Source organism: Oratosquilla oratoria, chromosome 23 (genome assembly GCF_046742065.1).
Source record: "Oratosquilla oratoria isolate Oo_2021 chromosome 23, ASM4674206v1, whole genome shotgun sequence".
Lineage (NCBI taxonomy): Eukaryota > Metazoa > Arthropoda > Malacostraca > Stomatopoda > Squillidae > Oratosquilla > Oratosquilla oratoria.
In genome coordinates, this window is record NC_134799.1 from 3,652,822 (window position 1) to 3,671,013 (window position 18,192).

Below are 18,192 nucleotides of genomic sequence, written 5' to 3' on the forward strand. Positions count from 1 at the left end.
TCCAATAGCAGCGAGGACGAGGGCGACAAATTGAAAGAGAAATTGAAAACAAAAAGTCAGCCATGGAGAATCGAAACAAATAGAGATTCAGCCGTGGTGAGGAAGCTTACCCGGGCGACATAACCATCTCCCATAGACGTAAACACGCAGTCAACCCAACGACCCTAAACAAAGGCCAAGTCAACAGCCACATCAATAACAATAACCCGGTAAAAGTAAACAGGATAACAACCAGAGGTTAAACAATACAATAACCAGCAATATAGAGGTAGGTGATGGAGGGGGGAGGTAGGGGTAGGAATAAAACAAAGAAGAAACAATGATTCCACAATAACCGATTGGAAAGGGGGGGGGCAAACCATACGCGGGCTGCCCCCATGTACCCTTTGTGCACCGCGACAACCTTGTTATAATGCCCCCCTCCCCCCAACTCCCCCACTCCCACCCCCCAATGGAGGTGAAAGAGAGTGAGGGAAATGAAGTGTGTGGCACTCCTATTGGAGGCTACAAGGGTGACGATGCCGAGCCATCCACGTCAAATGCGCGAAGACGATCACCGAGGGTGGCTGTATTTTTCGACCACTTTTGAAAAATCGGATATTGTTTCCCTTGAGAAAAGAATGACCCAACCATCGCCAGGCGGTTTTGTTCAGCCGAGGAGAAGACCCTGACTTCACTTCTTCAGAACAGTGTCGTCTTTTTTCAATTCTGGCGAATTCAATCAGTAGAGAGGACCCACACCGACGGAAACTTCCTCTTGTCAGAGTTCAACCCAGGACCGAATAAGCGGACCATCCCTCAAAGACGAGGGTATCAAACTAATACGTCACCCTGCTGAAGAGATTAATATCTTAGTTGCAAAACACAAGAATCATTCAGGACGGAGACGACCATCACCGCCGTCGCAAGTCCACGAAATAATCGCCCCGATTCCATGTCGAGAACAAAGACGATGACAAGTGGCGTCGGCCCTGTTTAAGTACGACAAAGACCTCCATTAATCACCTGACGAGCCCACCACCACCCCGACCCATGTTGCAACAAAGCCCAAGAGAGGAGCAACATAGAGGCAACCCTAGCCTGAACATTGTTATTGCTTACCCGTCCATTGTTATGGGGAACCCCACCCTACCCCACACCCCACCTCTCCCCTTAACAAACTCTTAAAGGACCCTCGCTCCTCTCTCTCCCTCTCTTTCCCCTCGACAACTTCCCGACCTCGAGAGAACCCCTTCGTGTCTCGACTCTCTACCTGCACCCAGGATCCAACTCTTTGTGTTCGGAGAACCACCACCAACACTGTCCTCGTTATAACTTCAACCATCAACACCACCACCATCACCAACAGAGACCATCTTGCCCTTCTGGCAGCTAACGCACAGAACGATTCCTGACCCACATTTACCTTCAGCTACGGACATCATCATTCCCGTTGTCGGGATGAAGGCATCGCGAGTGCACAGATTTTCGTGTATCACTTAAGATATTATCCAATGTATCCGCCATTTGTGAGGGTAAAAAAGCTAAAACACAAAGACCCGAGAACAAACACAAACACACACACATTGCTTTGCTGGTGCAGTGATTAGCGCCCCGTCCCGCTACGCGGCGACTCTTATATGTTATATGTCCAGAATTACACCATCACCCAAAGATCAAACTATACGATCTATAACCTCTCACCTGGGACATCAACCCCAGTCGATCACAAGTCCAGCACATCATCCCATCGTATGCATTACACCTGCAGCTACCCACGTCTATAGCTGTAGCAACTGCACCATCATCAGCTGGTCTCACCTGCTACAAGTCCACCTGATTTCCGTCCACCACATTCCAAAGACCAGGTGGTTGAAAGCGTCACACAGGCGATGGATCTGTACCTCCCTCCCTCCCTCCTTCCCTTTCCCCCAGCACATCCCCTTTCCTTTATATGCCCTTCCAACCTCCCTCCCTCCCCTCCCCCCCAAACGTCCCCTCCCGGGACCCTCCCTATCTCCCCCCACCCCCGGACCCAAAAGAGCTTTTGTGCTCTATTGTCTGGCCGAAACTGCCGAGCAGCCAAAACTCTCAGTCCACCCATCCATCCATCCATCCATCTCCGAACCCAAGAGCCCTTCCTCTCTCTCTCTCTCGCATCCCCATTCTCTCTCTCACCATCTCCTGCCTCTCTCTACGACATCCAGAACAATTCCTTCCATCCACCTCACCATTCTTCAACCCATCCCTTCTCCCCCTCCTCCTCCTCTCTTTCACGTCACTCCACGTCTTCCTCAACCCATATGACTCAAACCTCACCCTTGTTCGTGTGAAGCAATCCTTCCAACCAGACTTACACAGGAAAGTGAAAGAGGAAATGAAGAGAGGCCGCGCGCGTATGAGTACATGAGAGAGAGAGAGAGAGAGAGAGAGAGAGAGAGAGAGAGAGAGAGAGAGAGAGAGAGAGAGAGAGAGAGAGAGAGAGAGAGAGAGAGAAGAATGGAGAGAATGGTGGGTTTAGGGCTACGAGTCTGTACCGCCTGTGCTTGCAAACGCGCGTGCCGTGTTGGAGCGCACGAGCCGCGTGTCCCTCAGCCTTGAGTTTGGCGAGGAGGAGGAGGAGGAGCCCATACTCTACCCCCCTCTCTTCAATCCTCAATCCCGACCGGCATGGTATCATCAGCAACTTCCGACACAGAACCACGAATGCATATAGCCTATACTGTGGAACGTTCGAATTCGTTTCTGCCTCGTTTGGACGACGAACCGAATTGAACCCCAAAAACTACTGACGAGGACCACAATTCCCAAGTGCCATTGTATACTGAGCGAAGGCAACAGTTTCAGCCTTTGAGTAACAATATTTTTTTTTTATTAAATAAACATAATTTATTCTTGGTATTCTATATTTCGTTGCCAACACCCCAATACAAGATGCACGCAGGCTGCAATTTTTTCAGAAATTACTCTCAAGTCTTTACGTACAAATCCAGGAAGACATTGCCAAGACCCTGCTGTCATTGCCCCGATGGAAAAATCAAATATATATATATATATATATATATATATATATATATATATATATATATATATATATATATATATAAAACAATGGATTGTCACCATTTGTTAGATCTCGGCGGCTGTCACAACCATTCTCGTGACGGGTGCAAGCAAAGGTGACGCAATCAGCATAACCTCCTACCAGCACGATAATCTGGGTGTCTACCCGGGAGCCTGCAAGGACCGAGTGACTGTCCACGGGGCGGAGTATGTCTGCTGTGGCTGCCACTAAGAAAGAACCCGCCAGACGATACGAGATCGACTCAATTCCTCGGAGACATCGACAGTCAGAAGACCATGCAGGGACTACCATGAGAGGACGGACCCCCTGTGGGAGGGCCCTGGGGGTCGCGGTCAGGAAAGCGCGTGGGATTCCGGGAAGGGATTGGACGGAGTGACTGGGAGGAAGGTATGGGTCCCTGGGGTGGGGACCGAGGGAGGGATTAGGTGCCCCTGGGGGGGAGAGGGGGAGAGGGAAAGCTGGGTGGGAGGAGGGAAAGCACGGAGGAACGAGAGGAAGGAGAAAGAAAGGCTAGTAATGGTGTGTCAAAGGCGGAATATGACTGCAAGGCTGATGGGAAAGGAGGGAGGAAGCCGGAAGGGGGGAGAGGGACTGATGTGAGAGGAGGAGGAAGAGGAGGGGAAAGGGAAGAGACTGGTGGAGACTTGACCCACAGAAATCGAGCGAGAAATTGGGGAAGAGGTGGAGAGGGAGTCGGGAGGTATTGTGATGCCGAGCACATGGGCGAACAAGTCGTCGAAGGTTGAGATACACATACACAGACACACACAGACAGAGACAGAGAGAGAGAGAGAGAGAGAGAGAGAGAGAGAGAGAGAGAGAGAGAGAGAGAGAGAGGAAGGGAGAGAGAGAGGAGGGAGGAGAGAGAGATGAGGGAGGAGAGAGAGATGAGGGAGGAGAAAGATAGGAGGGAGGGGGAGAGAGAGTAGGAAGAGGGGTTGGGAAAAACTAGAAATTGGCGAAAACAGAGAAGACAGTAAAGGGGGAGAGAGGGAGAGTAGGAGTGGGAGACAGAGGAGTAGGAGGAGTAGGAGAAAGAGGAGGAGGAGTAGACGAATGGGACGAGAAAGAAACCGAGGTAGGAGGGGAAGGAATGGAAGAAAAAGAAGAAAAAAAAGGGGGGGGGGGAAGGGAGGAAGAGAAAATGTCTGAGAAAGATCAAGGAAGAAAATGGGAATCGACTGGAAAGGAGCTCAATGGAACAGAGTTGGGATTGCAGAGAAGCCCTCCCGGTGGGTGGAAGGTGGAACGGGCAAATGGAAAGGGATAAAAAGCGAGCCCCGATGTGGAAAGCGGGTGGATGGATGGGGCGGGAGAGGTTATGGGAGCCTGGCCGTGTGGCGAAGGGAGAGGGGAAGACTGAGGAAAAGATAAAACACACACACACACACTACCGCGGTCCGGGTTCGAATCCCACCCAGGCCTGAAATAATTTCAGTATCGCTGCGCTGCGAGTCGTTACTCCAATTCTTGTGGGCGGGGAGTTGTGGGTGCGTGTGTAAGGTCACAGCATTACCCATAGACCGGTCATATATGAACTCTGAGCTCTCGTTCGGGAGGGTAATAGCTGTCGATCACGAGTTCAACACGTGATCCAAGACCATGGTGAATCTGACACACACACACACAAGGGTGTTCAACTTCAGAACCAACTTGAAAAAGGAAAAGGAAAGTCTGGTGAAACGGTATAGACAGAGGAGACAGGGAAGGAGATGGGGACGGGGGAGGGGAAGGGACGAGGTGGACGGAAACCTCCACAAGGAAGGACAGACTGACCAGGAGTCGAGGAGACAGGAGCAAGTCTGTAGAGAACTCAGGGGGGGAGGGAGACCTGCTTGCCAGCCATGAACAAGGACTGGATGGTGGTGGTCATGGTAGTGTGTGGGGGGGGGGGGAGTAAAACATGAAATGTACATATGAGGGGCACCTGGAGAGAGTAAGACTATGGTAGATGTACACGGAGAGAGAGAGAGAGAGAGAGAGAGAGAGAGAGAGAGAGAGAGAGAGAGAGAGAGAGAGAGAGAGAGAGAGAGAGAGAGAGAGAGAGAGAGAGAGAGAGAGAGAGAGAGAGAGAAAGAGAGAGGGGGAGATCTACAGTACGAAAACTGGAAAAGCCCACAAACGGGCTGCCAATGTGAGGCGGGACGTAAGAATTCCATGCACGAGTTATAGATAATTTAAACTGTATTTGTATTCAACAGTCAATTGGAAATCCGTGGAAGCATAGGGTAACGTTTCCATGGTATATTTAATAGGATTAGTCATAATCACGTCTAAGGATGTAACTCAAGGCAGTGCAAAATGGAGAGGAACAAATTAAATTATCAAAACAGTTTTAACCTACAATACGATCAAATCCACCAACTCCCGATACTTCCTGTTTAGCCCAGAACGTTTTCGATTTGAATGAAAAACAATAAATAAATAAATAAATGAATGAATAAATAAATAAAAAATAAATAAATAAATAAAATAAAATCTCAGGTAAAATATGACTCCTCCAGTCTTTGCATACGAGATCTATAAGCACATCCATCAGTGTACAAGCACTGTCCATTAGTGTACAAGCACATATAATAACAGTTCTGTACATTAGCCGTACAACCAATGTACCAGCCTACCTCCCAAGACTGTAAGAGACCACAAGGCTTACACTAGGCACTGCCATCTCCCTTACCACCTGATATCCTTATCCGTAAAACTATCAAATTTTCTCTTAAAATAACAAATTGTTTCAGATCTCACTATATGGATAATAAGTCTATTCCATTAGTTAACAACCCTGTTGGTAAACCAGTTCTTGCTGATTTTCCTCCTAAACACAGGAGATATAATGCATATAATATACATACATATATATATATATATATATATGTTTATATATATATGTATATATACAGTATATACATATATATATATACATATATATGTACATATATATATATATACATATATATATATATATATATATATATATATATATATATATATATATATATATAATACCCAGTACCTAGGATGTTCAGTGGTCGATTGTGGTAGAGCGTCACTATTTGCGGCGGAGGTCGATGTGACAGAGGTTCGAATCTGCCACCAGCGAGTTGGACCAAGGGCATGGTTCATTAAATTCCACGTTACAAAATATTCTGTAAGGGGCACCGTACCAGCCTCCTGATAGTGGAAAGTTTGTGACACCAAACCAAACCAACCACATACAATATATACATACACATTACATATGCATTACACGTAACAGAATGGCCACGACGGAAGTCCCACAGTTGGCTGACCACACTAGCGATTCTATCCAGCCTAGGGGAAATCCCCCAACACGGCCATAAGGACCCTGGGTTTTTGTGTAGTTCCTTAAGGCCCGGGGGCCCGAAATTTTGTTTAAGAATACAGCCTCCCCCTGTCCCTTACATCTTTCGTGCGGCGCCTTTTTTTTTTTTTTTTTTTTTTTTTTTTTTACTTGTTCTTCATTATCCCCGACCCTCCTTCCCCGGCAGGTCCCGGAAAAAAGGGACAGCCTTGTGTAAGAGTGGGGAAAGAGCGGCAGCACTGGTGGTGGTGGCGGTGAGGGATCGGGAGGATGGGGGAGGGAAAAAAGTGCCTCGAACAGGGTAAAGTGGGTGTAGGGAAGTAGACGGCTAGACAGAGGCAGGAAGAGGAGGAGGAGGAGGAGGAGGAGGAGGAGGAGGAGGAGGAGGTGAGAAGGAAGGTTAAAAAGAGTGGAGGTGGAGGAGGAGGAGATTGAGGAAGGTTAAGAAAGGAGGAGGAGGAGAGCGAGAAGGAAGGTTAAGAAGAGAGGAGGAGGAGGAGGAGGAGGAGGAGGAGGAGGAGAGCGAGGAGGAAGGTTAAGAAGAGAGGAGGAGGAGGAATCAGGTAAGGATAAGGAAAGCAAACAGGAAGAGGGCGAAAAAGGAAGATGAAGAGGAGGATGTGGAAACCAAGAACAAGGAGGTGGAAGAAGATGAGGTGGACGAGGTACTTGTGGTGGTGGGAGGGGGGTAAGGACCGAGAATATTCCAAGTTATTCGACCCGACCAGGCCTCCGGGGGGTAGGGGGGGAAGGGGAAGGACATTCTCCCGAGGGTCAAACCCCATTCCCAAATTCCCGATGGGCGGGCCGGAATTTGGGAGGACTGCTAATGCACCGTCACACAGGAGATGGAGTAAGGAGTGGAGTGGAGGTGGAGGGAGGTGGAGAATGTCAAGGAGACTAGTGGTAGGTGGTGGAGAATAAAGTGGAGAATGTTTTGGTGGTGGTAGATGTTGCGATTGTGGATGTGGTGGTGGTGTATGCTGTTGTGATAATGTATTGGCGGTTTGTGTAAGCACCAGAGGTATTTTCATTTATGAGTTAGAAACATACTACCGTTGGTATGTGGTCCATTTGTTCTGTATTAACAAGCAAGCGGCAGGGGAGTGTAGGAAGCGAGAGGGAGGTATGGAGGGATGGAGGAAGGAGATGGAGTACATGGAGACTCGACCAAGACCGCGAACACCCGCCGGTGGGTCAACCCAAGGGATCGGGATCGGGAGCGGCAATAAAAGGCAGGAGGAGGGACGTGGGAATCAGGGAAAGCGGGAGGACAGGAATTGAAAAGGACGAGAGAGAAAGGAAGGAAGGAAGGAGGGAAGGAAGGAAAGGAAGGGACGGGGTCTGGAAAGAAAGGACGGGAATTTGGAGAAGAAAGAACAGAAAATAAACGAAGGATGGAAGACTGGAAGATGTGAAATGTACAATCTGGAACACATGTTGAGGGGACATAAAGAAAGAAGGATGTGTATAAGTGGGGCATTTAGGGGAACAGGGGCAAGGACAGGGCTGTAGGGGGAGGCAGGGAGATAGAAAAAATGGAGAAAGAACAGGGAAAACGGGAAGTGAGGGAAGAAGAGGGTGTTGGAGAAAACGGGGATGGAATGGACGAAAGACTGAGGGAGAGGAGGTGGGGAGAATGGGTCTTTGGGAGAGGACGAATGAAGAAATGAGGGAGAGGGAGGAGAGGGAGGTGAGGGGAAGTGAGACCGAAGAAACAGGAAGATATGATAGGAGGAGAAAGGAGGAAGGGATGGAGACAAAGATGAAGAAAAACAGGAAGTTGGTGGAACAAGAGAAGGAAAAAAAAAAGGAGAGGAAAAGAAATAGGGATAAAGGAGGAGGGAAAAAGGGAAGATGAAGGGGTAGGAGGGGTAGGAGGAGGAGGAGGAGGAGGAAGAAGAAGAATAAGAGGAGGAGGTAGGGGGGTGGGGGTCACTTAAAAAAATACAAGACAGAGAATGGGAACAACCAGACCTCTGGGAAGGCAGCAAGTGACAACTGACAGATAGGTGAGGGGATGTGAGGAAGGGGACAGAATACATAAGACAACTACAATTGCTTCAATCTTCAACCAAGCCTTCATTATGCAAATACATTCATGAATAATCTTTACCCACCTTGAATAAGGTGAGTATTTTATGCATTTTGCTCTCATTAAGGGCCCTCCAAGACCAATATGGGGCCTTCTCGATCAAGGCCCCATTCTGTGGCAGGAGTTTGGACCCCCAACCACCATATAAAATTGACGATCCTTCATCTACACAAAAGCTATTAAGTTCACCATCGCGTTGGAGGCCTCAAGAGAGAACACAGGTAGGGAGGAGTAACAAGGAGGAGGAGGAGGAGGGAGAGGAGGAGCAAATGGAAGAGGAGGAAACGGGAGGAGGAGCAAAAGGAAGAGTAGGAGGAAGATCAAAAGGAAGAGTAGGAAGAGAAGGGGCAAAAGAAGGAGGAAGAGGAGCAAAATGAAGAGGAAAAGGAGGAGGAAGAGGAGGAACAAGAGGATAATAAGTAAAACATGCGAGAACAGAAGGAGGATAACAAAGACCGGGGGGGTGACCCGCGACAAAATCCGAAGCCAAACAGACGGAGAGGCCGACAGAGGTGCGGCCCAACAACAACAAAGGTGGGAAGACGGGGGCAAGACGAAGTGGGGAGGCGAAGGGAAAGAGAGGAGGAAGAAGAAGAAGAGGAGGAACTCAAAAGAAGGGGCGGCGAGAATATATTAAGAAGAAAAAAAATCTTCGGCATTGGCCTCATTGAGAACGATGAGAAGAACGGGGAGGAGGATGGGGGAAGGACGAGGGTAAAAATCAAGCTATTACCATGTTCGAGAGGCCCACCGGGGAGGGGGGGGGGAAGAGGAGGAGGAGGAGGAGGAGGAAGGGGGGAAGAGGAGGAGGAGGAGAGGGGGGAAGAGGAGGAGGAGGAGGAGGAGGAGGGGGAAAGAACCCAAATGGGAAGGGCGGGCTCAAAGAACCTAGCGTGTACAAAGTGTAAGTTAAGCAGTCCATACGGACATACGTGTCATATATACGTAAGCACGAGAGGGGGAGAGGGAGAAGATGAATGAATGGAGAAAAAAATGGGAAACTAAATGGACAAGTGTGTGTGTGTGTGTGTGTGTGTGTGTGTGTGTGTGTGTGTGTGTGTGTGTGTGTGTGTGTGTGTGTGTGTGTGTGTGTGATTCACCATGGTCTTCGATCACGTGTTGGACTCGTGACTGACAGCTATTTCCCTCCCGGAAGAGAGCTCAGAGTTCATATATGACCGCACGCGTGCGCGTGTTTCACCACGGTCTTAGATCATGTGTTGAACTCGTGATCGACAGCTATTTTCCCTCCCGTATGAGAGCTCAGAGCTCATATATGCCCCTGAGAGTGAGTGAGTGAGTGTGTGTGTGTGTGTGTGTGTGTGTGTGTGTGTGTGTGTGTGTGTGTGTGTGTGTGTGTGTGTGTGTGTGTGTGTGTGTGTGTGTGTGTGTGTGTGTGTGTGTGCTTTTCACTAGAATAAACCGGGTACAGTGTTGGAGGTAGCGCATGTGGCAGAAGCAAAATGAAATATGTAACACAATCCCTGGCCGGCACCAGGAGACCCGGTGGGCAGGCGGGCGGTCACGCGTGCCAGTAGTCCGCGGGTCCCTCGCGGGCCACGCAAGCACGCGTGGCAGCCCCACATAGTCTAACGAAGCTCATAGTATGTTAAGCTGAAGACATCTCTGACGCCGCGAAAATAATAATAATAATAATAAAACAAAAATAAATAAAACAAAAATTACAATTAAAATAAATATGTACAATGTCGAGGTCATACCACGAACAGTTGTGATAAATCACCGATTCTGTTGGATGACGAAAAAGAGAACGACTTCATTTAGATGTCGAGTTGTCTAACCAGAACCGGGGACATCACGTTAAGTCACGAAAACGTTCAAATTAGCTTGCGAACCAATACAAAGCGTATTATTCGTTGGCGCTGCTCTACCGGAGGGCAAACCGAGCACGCTTTGGAACACAAACCACTGGGCTCCCGGCCACACAACCGGACGCCCCACATCGACATGCTGCGGGTGCCTGAGGGCGCCATTAACAAGCATGAACCGTCCGTGACACGTGTATGCATGCATGCACGCACGCACGCAAGCAGTATGTAGCAGGAAAATGCTCATAGAATGAGAGTATGTGGTAGCATACATATATGTATTCTGAAGGATTCGAAGTTAAGTTATTTTTTGGGAGGTAACTCACAGCACAGAGGCATTCTGCCTATTCCCATACACATGCATTTGCGCGCGCGAGCATACGCGCACGCACGCACGCGTGCACACACACGCATGTACTCACGCATGCACACACACGCAGAAATCTTAACCAGTGTGTCATCAGTGAGTAATCTTACTGGACGAAACCCAAGGAAGGAGCGAAATCGACCTGAAGAGATACCTCGCCATCACAATCACCACCACAACCATCATCATAATCATCATGTTGCTCTATGTAGGGAACCTTTGACTACCCCAAAGATCGATTCCAAATATCAAGTGTCCATCGGCATGAGGACAAGAAGTGGTGGATCCTATTCCATATCCACAGAGAAATAAATCACATTTTCCTTTTCTCGGGAGGGAGTGGGGGGGGGGGGTCGTCCACAATACTGAAAATTATAAATACAAGACGATCAAAGGTTATCAAAGAAATGCAGTACCCCTGCAGATCGACAGATTCGTTGTACAATATGGAAGAGAAAACAATATACAGTCTGGAAACATATTACACAGTACGAGTTGGTAAACACACACACACACACATGTACTGGGTCTACCAACTTTGAAAGACCGAAGAGAAAGAGGTGAAGTGATTAGTGTTCAGGCCACTAAAGGGGATAGATTGCACTAATAGAAGAGATCTGATTAAAGATGGGAGGGCTTTAAGAGGTCATGGAAATAAATTTAAAAAGACCACATGTCGAAAGGATGCGAAGAAATATAGTTTTTTTCCATATAGACGTATAAATATGCGGAATAGCTTGGAAGGTGATATAGCCCAAACTCAAACAATACACAAGTTCAAATCTAAATATGGTAACTGGAAATCAAAGATATAGATATACAAGTCGGAACCGTACATTAATTTGAGTCTAGGTATGTTAGAAAAATTGAGAATAGGAGACGGGACCCTACGAGCGTTGCTCCTCTCCTGTACACTACAATTAGGTAAATACACACAGAACCTGAACCTAATGTAACAAATTAATAAAGTTACTTGTCTTGAAAGCAAACGTTACAAAGAATTGAATAACAACTTCAACCAGCCCAGCCTAACCTCAAGAGGAAGTATTACATAGCTGCTACAAGCGCTGAGTAGGAGCACTCCCGAACGACGCCTGGGGAGTGGCGCAAATTCGTCTCGACACTCCCAGGTTCGGCCCACGTGCCTACTCCAATATGCCAACGAACTCTGCAGAATCTGTGCAGAGCAACAACAACAATAGACAGAGCGTCCGTTCGAGGAACGGACTCGAGGTAGAAAATGGTCTCGTCTGCTCAAGCCAACTGGGAGAGAAATAAATAAATAAATAAACAAACAACTACGCAATCAAATCAGGACGGGCGTGTTCATTCGTACAAGATTACAATGACTTCCGTCAGACACCGAAACCGGGGACGAAGAACAACGGAGTTCGAGTCTTCCTGCACCCGAAGTCCCAGAGGCCGTTGGGGGTTCGAACTCGTCAAGTAACCACGTAGTATCATGCCAAACCGTGAAGCCTTTGCATGTACACCCACACCATATTTTCTTTTGTGTTCCAAAAACGGCATCCCCAAGGATCCTCCACTGAACACACTCGTGGCGCAGTGGTTAGATTTCCCGGCCGCCACTACGGCGGTCCGGGTTCGAATCCCGCCCAGGGTTGAAATAATTTCAGTATCGCTGCGCTGCGGGTTGTTACTCCGACTCTCGTGGGAAAGGAGTTGTGTATGTGTGTGCGTGTAAGGTCACTGTATTACCCATAGATCGGTCATACGAGTTCTGAGCTCTCATCCGGGAGGTTAACAACTATTGATCATGAGTCCAACACGTGATCCAAGACAATGGCGGTGGTGGTGGTGGCCCTTTCGCGGTTATCAAATATCTCTTAGTCGCGTTCGGACGTTACAATGTCAATGTAGATACAAGCATAGATGTCCAAGTCTCCTACCTATGCCTACTGAGCCAGGTACAGTTCTAATAAATATCCCTTACACAAGCTCATTGGCAATAATAATAATAATAACGACAATAATAATAATGATGATGATAATAATAATAATAATAATAATAATAATAATAATAAATAAAAAATACACACAAATACAATTTCATTGTCACACAACCTTCCCTTCCTCTCCCACAAAATCCCGATCTCACGCAAGAGGGCGATGTGTTCTAGGTAGTCCACACTCCACCTCGTCGAACCAGACATCAATGAAAAATCCCACTACGTCCACAACCTGAAGAAAGAGGTAACCCGCCACTTAGAAGGACTTCATTCAAAACGAAAACTCACGCTCACTTTTATTCCAAGGCGTGCATGTCAACAGATGCCCTCAAAGCACAATGACGTTTCTGCTCTCTAGACGACATAGGAGACAAAGGATTTGATTATGACGGTCGAGCGCGCTAACCATTAGTAGCCTGTGTCTGTTCCCCATCCACCCAATCCTCCCACACGCGCGCGCGCGCGCCAACCAATATGGCGTAGTGGGACCAAAGACGACAGTGCGATTCGACGCTGTTATTATTTATTTATTAATTTTTTATTCATCTTTTATATATAAATATTATATTTTTTCGCATCCGACCCAGTTATGGACCAAAAGGTCTCCTGTCGGCATGTTCAGCCTCTGTAATACTTTGTGACAAGAGCCTTAAAAAGAAAACACCAAAGCCATGTTTCAAGCCTTAATCCCTTCAACGCGAGGCTTTCTTGTAATTTGAATAAAATCACCTGGCGACAGCTAGAACAAGACTTGTATCAGGGGGGGGCGTCATCGTTACAGAAGGACTACAGCAGTGGGGTACCTGTACCCAAGTGTTACGAAACCTACTTGGGGGGGGGGGGGGGTAAGAGACATGATAGCCAGTGCAGTGGTCCATTGTATATTTACCATGAGAAAGCAGTTTGTATCACTAATCCTTATATGTTTGCATTGTATTTGTATTGGATGGGGGGAACGAGAAAATTGTCTGAGATATCAAGGGGTACTAAGGGCACTGAAAAAAGGTTAAGAGCCATTGGACCAAAGTTTCATTTAACTCATTCAGCACAACGTCTCCTAAAGACTTGTCCAAAGTTGACCAAAACCGCCGGGTATTTGCAAGGGGAAAAAATGCAAACGACATAACTGCCAACCGCGGGAGCAAATGTTGCGCAACTTCGGCAATAAATGGGATGTCCAAGGCTGAAGGACATGGAAGGATTTCCTTTGGTGTAGGACGGAAAACGGAACGGCGTGGAAAGATGGCAGTTCCTAATATTCTAATATATATATATATATATATATATATATATATATATATATATATATATATATATATATATATATATATATATACACACACACACACACAATGTGGTCCTCTTCAGCTGATGTGGTCGAAATATACAGCTCTTGTTTCTCTGACAATGGATTGTATTTAAACATTTTACAAATGTGCAACGATATTTTGGTTTTGTGAATATATATATATATATATATATATATATATATATATATTATTTTCACCATTAGTACTATCACCGCGGTCTCCTGTAATCTCCAAGGTGACATAAATATAGAGAGGAACACAATTTTATTTTATTCATATATGCATTTACCCACACGCAATATACATACATAATGTGATCACCCACTACAACATCTTAACCTGGTACGAATAAGGATGTATGAGTCAACCCAGAAGACAGTAAACTACAGGGATGGATTCACTAATAAGCAATCGACAACGACCACAGCACCATATGCCTCATCAAAGGACTGTTCTGGCACCGTGACTGTAAGTTAAGCCAAGACAGATGCGAGTATGTTACTGGCACCGAGCGTGTGTACCTGAGGGTTGTTATGACACCTTTGAGGAAAATAATAATAAAATAGGATAAATTATATAAAAATAAGAAGCTCATCTTGGACGTCTGTGGCTGTATCCTTCACGTGAAGAGGCAAATGCGAAAAACTAGCTAACCTTTGGCCACTTACCCACGCGCAAATAAAGGGTACGATAAGTAAAGCAGGTAGTGAAATTATATAATTTTACTTTCTATTTAATAAAAAGGAGAGGAAAGCAAATTTCAATATGCATAGGGATGCTGTCGTCCTGCGTGGCTCCCTCTCATATTGGCCGTCGTGGAGACCAAAGTTCTCCTGCTGCTGATGATAATGGTGATGACCATTTGGGGACATTATGTTCTCTGAGCGTTGCAGGTAACATGGTTCTTGGAGGGAGATGCGGTACACAGAAAGTAATGTATTGACTGCAGTCGACCCTGATCTATCTCTCTCTCTTTCTCTCTCACACACACACAAATTTCACATATACAACACACACATATTACACATATACAACACGTATACACAACATACACAATCACACATATACAACACACACACATTACATATATACAAAACACACATACAACCAACACACACATACGTGTCTTCCCGTAACCCAAAACGATTTGCCGGCGAAGTCCCTGACGGGATAACCGAAGGAGCTTCCTCGAAGAGGAAGTGAGTAACCAAGCACCCAAGACCACATGATGACGACACCTTAGACGCGGGACTTGCAAGCAAGCAAGCAAGCAAGCAAGGAGGCAGTCCGGCAAGCAAGCTTCCAGACAGCTGAGCCAAGATGACTAAGAAGATCCGACCTGAGTGCATCACGACGGAGACCGAGGCGACTTCGGCCTTGGAACAATGAAGGAGAACCCGAGGAACGACGTGGGCAGGTGGCAGGGTTAAGACTACAGACGAGGGCAGGTGGTGGCAACCAGCCAGCCAGCCAGCCAGCCAGCCCAGCCAGCCAGCCCAGCCAGCCATCCGAAGCGGGGGGAGAACGAGGACACTGGTGAGGAAGGACAACACACGCGAGCTGTTGAGGTCTGAGGGGACTTAGAATCTACCGACCATGTGAATGGATTACTTATACTTCCTACCCACGCCAATGGGTACAGCTGGGTCACCGCCATGGCAGCACATGTCATCAAGTTTCTCTTCACGACGTTCCTCACGTGCCCGAAGAAGGAGTCTGCCGAGAACGAACCCAGACCGCAACGCGGCAATACTTGAGGAGCCGCAGCCATAGGAGCCTTCTGGCGCCGCAGCTGCGGATGTGTGGGCAGTCGTGTGCGGAAGGCAGGAGGCCGCGGCAGAGCGCGGCTGCCGGATACAAGTAGCCAGGCAGCAGGCGATAGCCTTCTTGCCTGCTCGCATACAACGCCTGCACGCACAACCGATGCCGATTATGTGGGAAGAAAATGGAAAGGTCTGTAAGGGGAAGATGTAAAGGCAGATAGAAGTACAGATACAGATGAAAGGAGGGAGGAGAGTGAGAGGGATGAATACATACATACATACAGAGAAAGAGAGAGAGAGAGAGAGAGAGAGAGAGAGAGAGAGAGAGAGAGAGATGGAGACACGTACACACACAGTGAGAGGGGGATGGATGAACACACACACACACTCTGAGAGGGGGAGGAACACGATCACACACATAGTGAGAGGGGAAAGGATGAACACACGCGCACGCGCACGCACACACTGTCAGAGGGAGAGGGATGAACACACATACACCCAGACACAGAGAGGGGGAGGGGAGAGATGAAGTCAGAGTGAGACGGATGGTAACACACACAGTGAGAGGGAGAGATGTAGACACGTGCACACACAGAGAGAGGGGGAGAGAGAGAGGGAGAGAGAGGGAGAGAGAGAGAGAGAGAGAGAGAGAGAGAGAGAGAGAGAGAGAGAGAGAGAGAGAGAGAGAGAGTCATGCACGGGGTTTCCTGCACACAAAAGGAGAAAGTATGGTTGAAAGAGGGACCTGTAACTACGAATATCGACATGCAAGTCTCGAGGGATGCGAGAGTCCTGGTCGTCACGAAGACGAGAGTGGGCAAGAAGAATAGGCGAGAGAAAAGAGAGAAAAGAGAGAGAGAGAGAGAGAGAGAGACAAGGCGGAGCAGATGAGAGGGCAGGTGGTGACCAGGTGGCCTGTGCGACCCACGCCATTACCATCCTTATGACCAGGTTCCGTGAAGGCGCAATTCCTTCACTCGATCCCCCCCAAGAGCCCCAGCGCAGCCCACAAACGTCCTTCGAGCCCCCGGACCGAAGACCCAAGACCGGTCGCCTCCCCACCTCCTACCCCTCCTTCCACAGAACCCAGACCCTTGTGTTCCTCCGGCACAACACCCAAGCTTCCATGGCCCATCCTGCCGGCGAAGGGCAAGGGACTCTGGACCTTCCAGACCCGTCCAATGCTGCATGGAATTCCATGCACGCGCGACGTGTTTTCCAGCTGGGCGGCGACCGGCGGCCGAATGCTCGAGGGGCTCAGCTTAAAACCCAAATATCAGAATGAAGTAGAAGGAGAGGTCCCAGGCATGAGCTATATTTGTGGGTCTTCTCGTCATGAGTGCGTTCACAATCTCCGGTTCGAGTCCTGATACTTCTGTGCTGTCAGGACGACACGTGTCCGCAGTCTCGTATCCATGAGCCACGTGGCACCTAGCTGAGGTCCTAGAAGGGGCCCTACGTGCTTAGACAGCCAATAAATAGAAGACATATTCTGTGCATGGCGGAAGACGGGACGAGGCGGGTTAGGGGCGAACACCAAAATGTACTCAACCAAGCCTCGGGTCAACATTTCCCCTAGATTCCAAATATGATTACGAATATGCACATACATACACGCATATATACACACACACATACACATATACAGACACAGACACACACGCACATATAGACACACACGCACATATAGACACACACGCACACAAATAGACACACACACGATAGGGGGAGCGTTCAAGTCATCACAAGAAATGTTCAGGTCCCCAAATTAACTTGTAGAATTGTCACACAGCTCAAAAAAGAAAACGAAAAAGTTAAATTGTAACAGCAACGAAATTTGACAACGGAGCCCGCGATTACCTGTCTACGAATGAATGAATGAATGAATGAATGAATGAATGCCTTGCTGGATTTTAATTTTACTAATTTGTAGAGCAACATAACTTCGTGTCGAGAAACATACACCGGATCGACATCGACGGATTCTGTTGCTCACATTTTGGATTTTGTCAATTCATCTTCTTTCGGTCATCCTTCTCACTGAGAAACTCGACTTAAACTTTTGTTCTTTCTGCCGTCAAGCAGTTCCATTCAACCGAGAGAATTTCCTCTATAGCGAAAGGATAAATACGTTTATCTTTGGTGACAATATTGCAAAGAAAATATTAAGTTATACAGGTGGCAAAGAAAACGGAGCGTAGCACAAATTCGGGGCAGTAAAATTCAAATTGACCATAATTCTTCTTGACTAGAGATCAGTGTCAAAACATAAAACAATACCACGTAGGTTTGTCACTAGTCACTAAATTAGTGACTATAGAATTTATGGAGTAAATATGTCGTTGAAAATGTCTTTGGAAATAATATCCATTCATTAGTGGCTTGGGCAAACCACTGACAGAGCCTAAAAAGATGTTTATACACGTCGCCTTCACACACAAACGAAAAGTCGATTGAAACTATTCTTTCGAA

General features: G+C 47.4%; 1 protein-coding gene across 4 annotated transcripts in view; it reads right to left on the reverse strand.

Moving 5' to 3' along the window:
* LOC143037885 (myb-related protein A-like) overlaps nucleotides 1-18,192 on the reverse strand; it is a 129,608-nt gene that overhangs the window by 93,309 nt on the left and 18,107 nt on the right. The gene's annotated exons all lie outside the window — the stretch shown is intronic.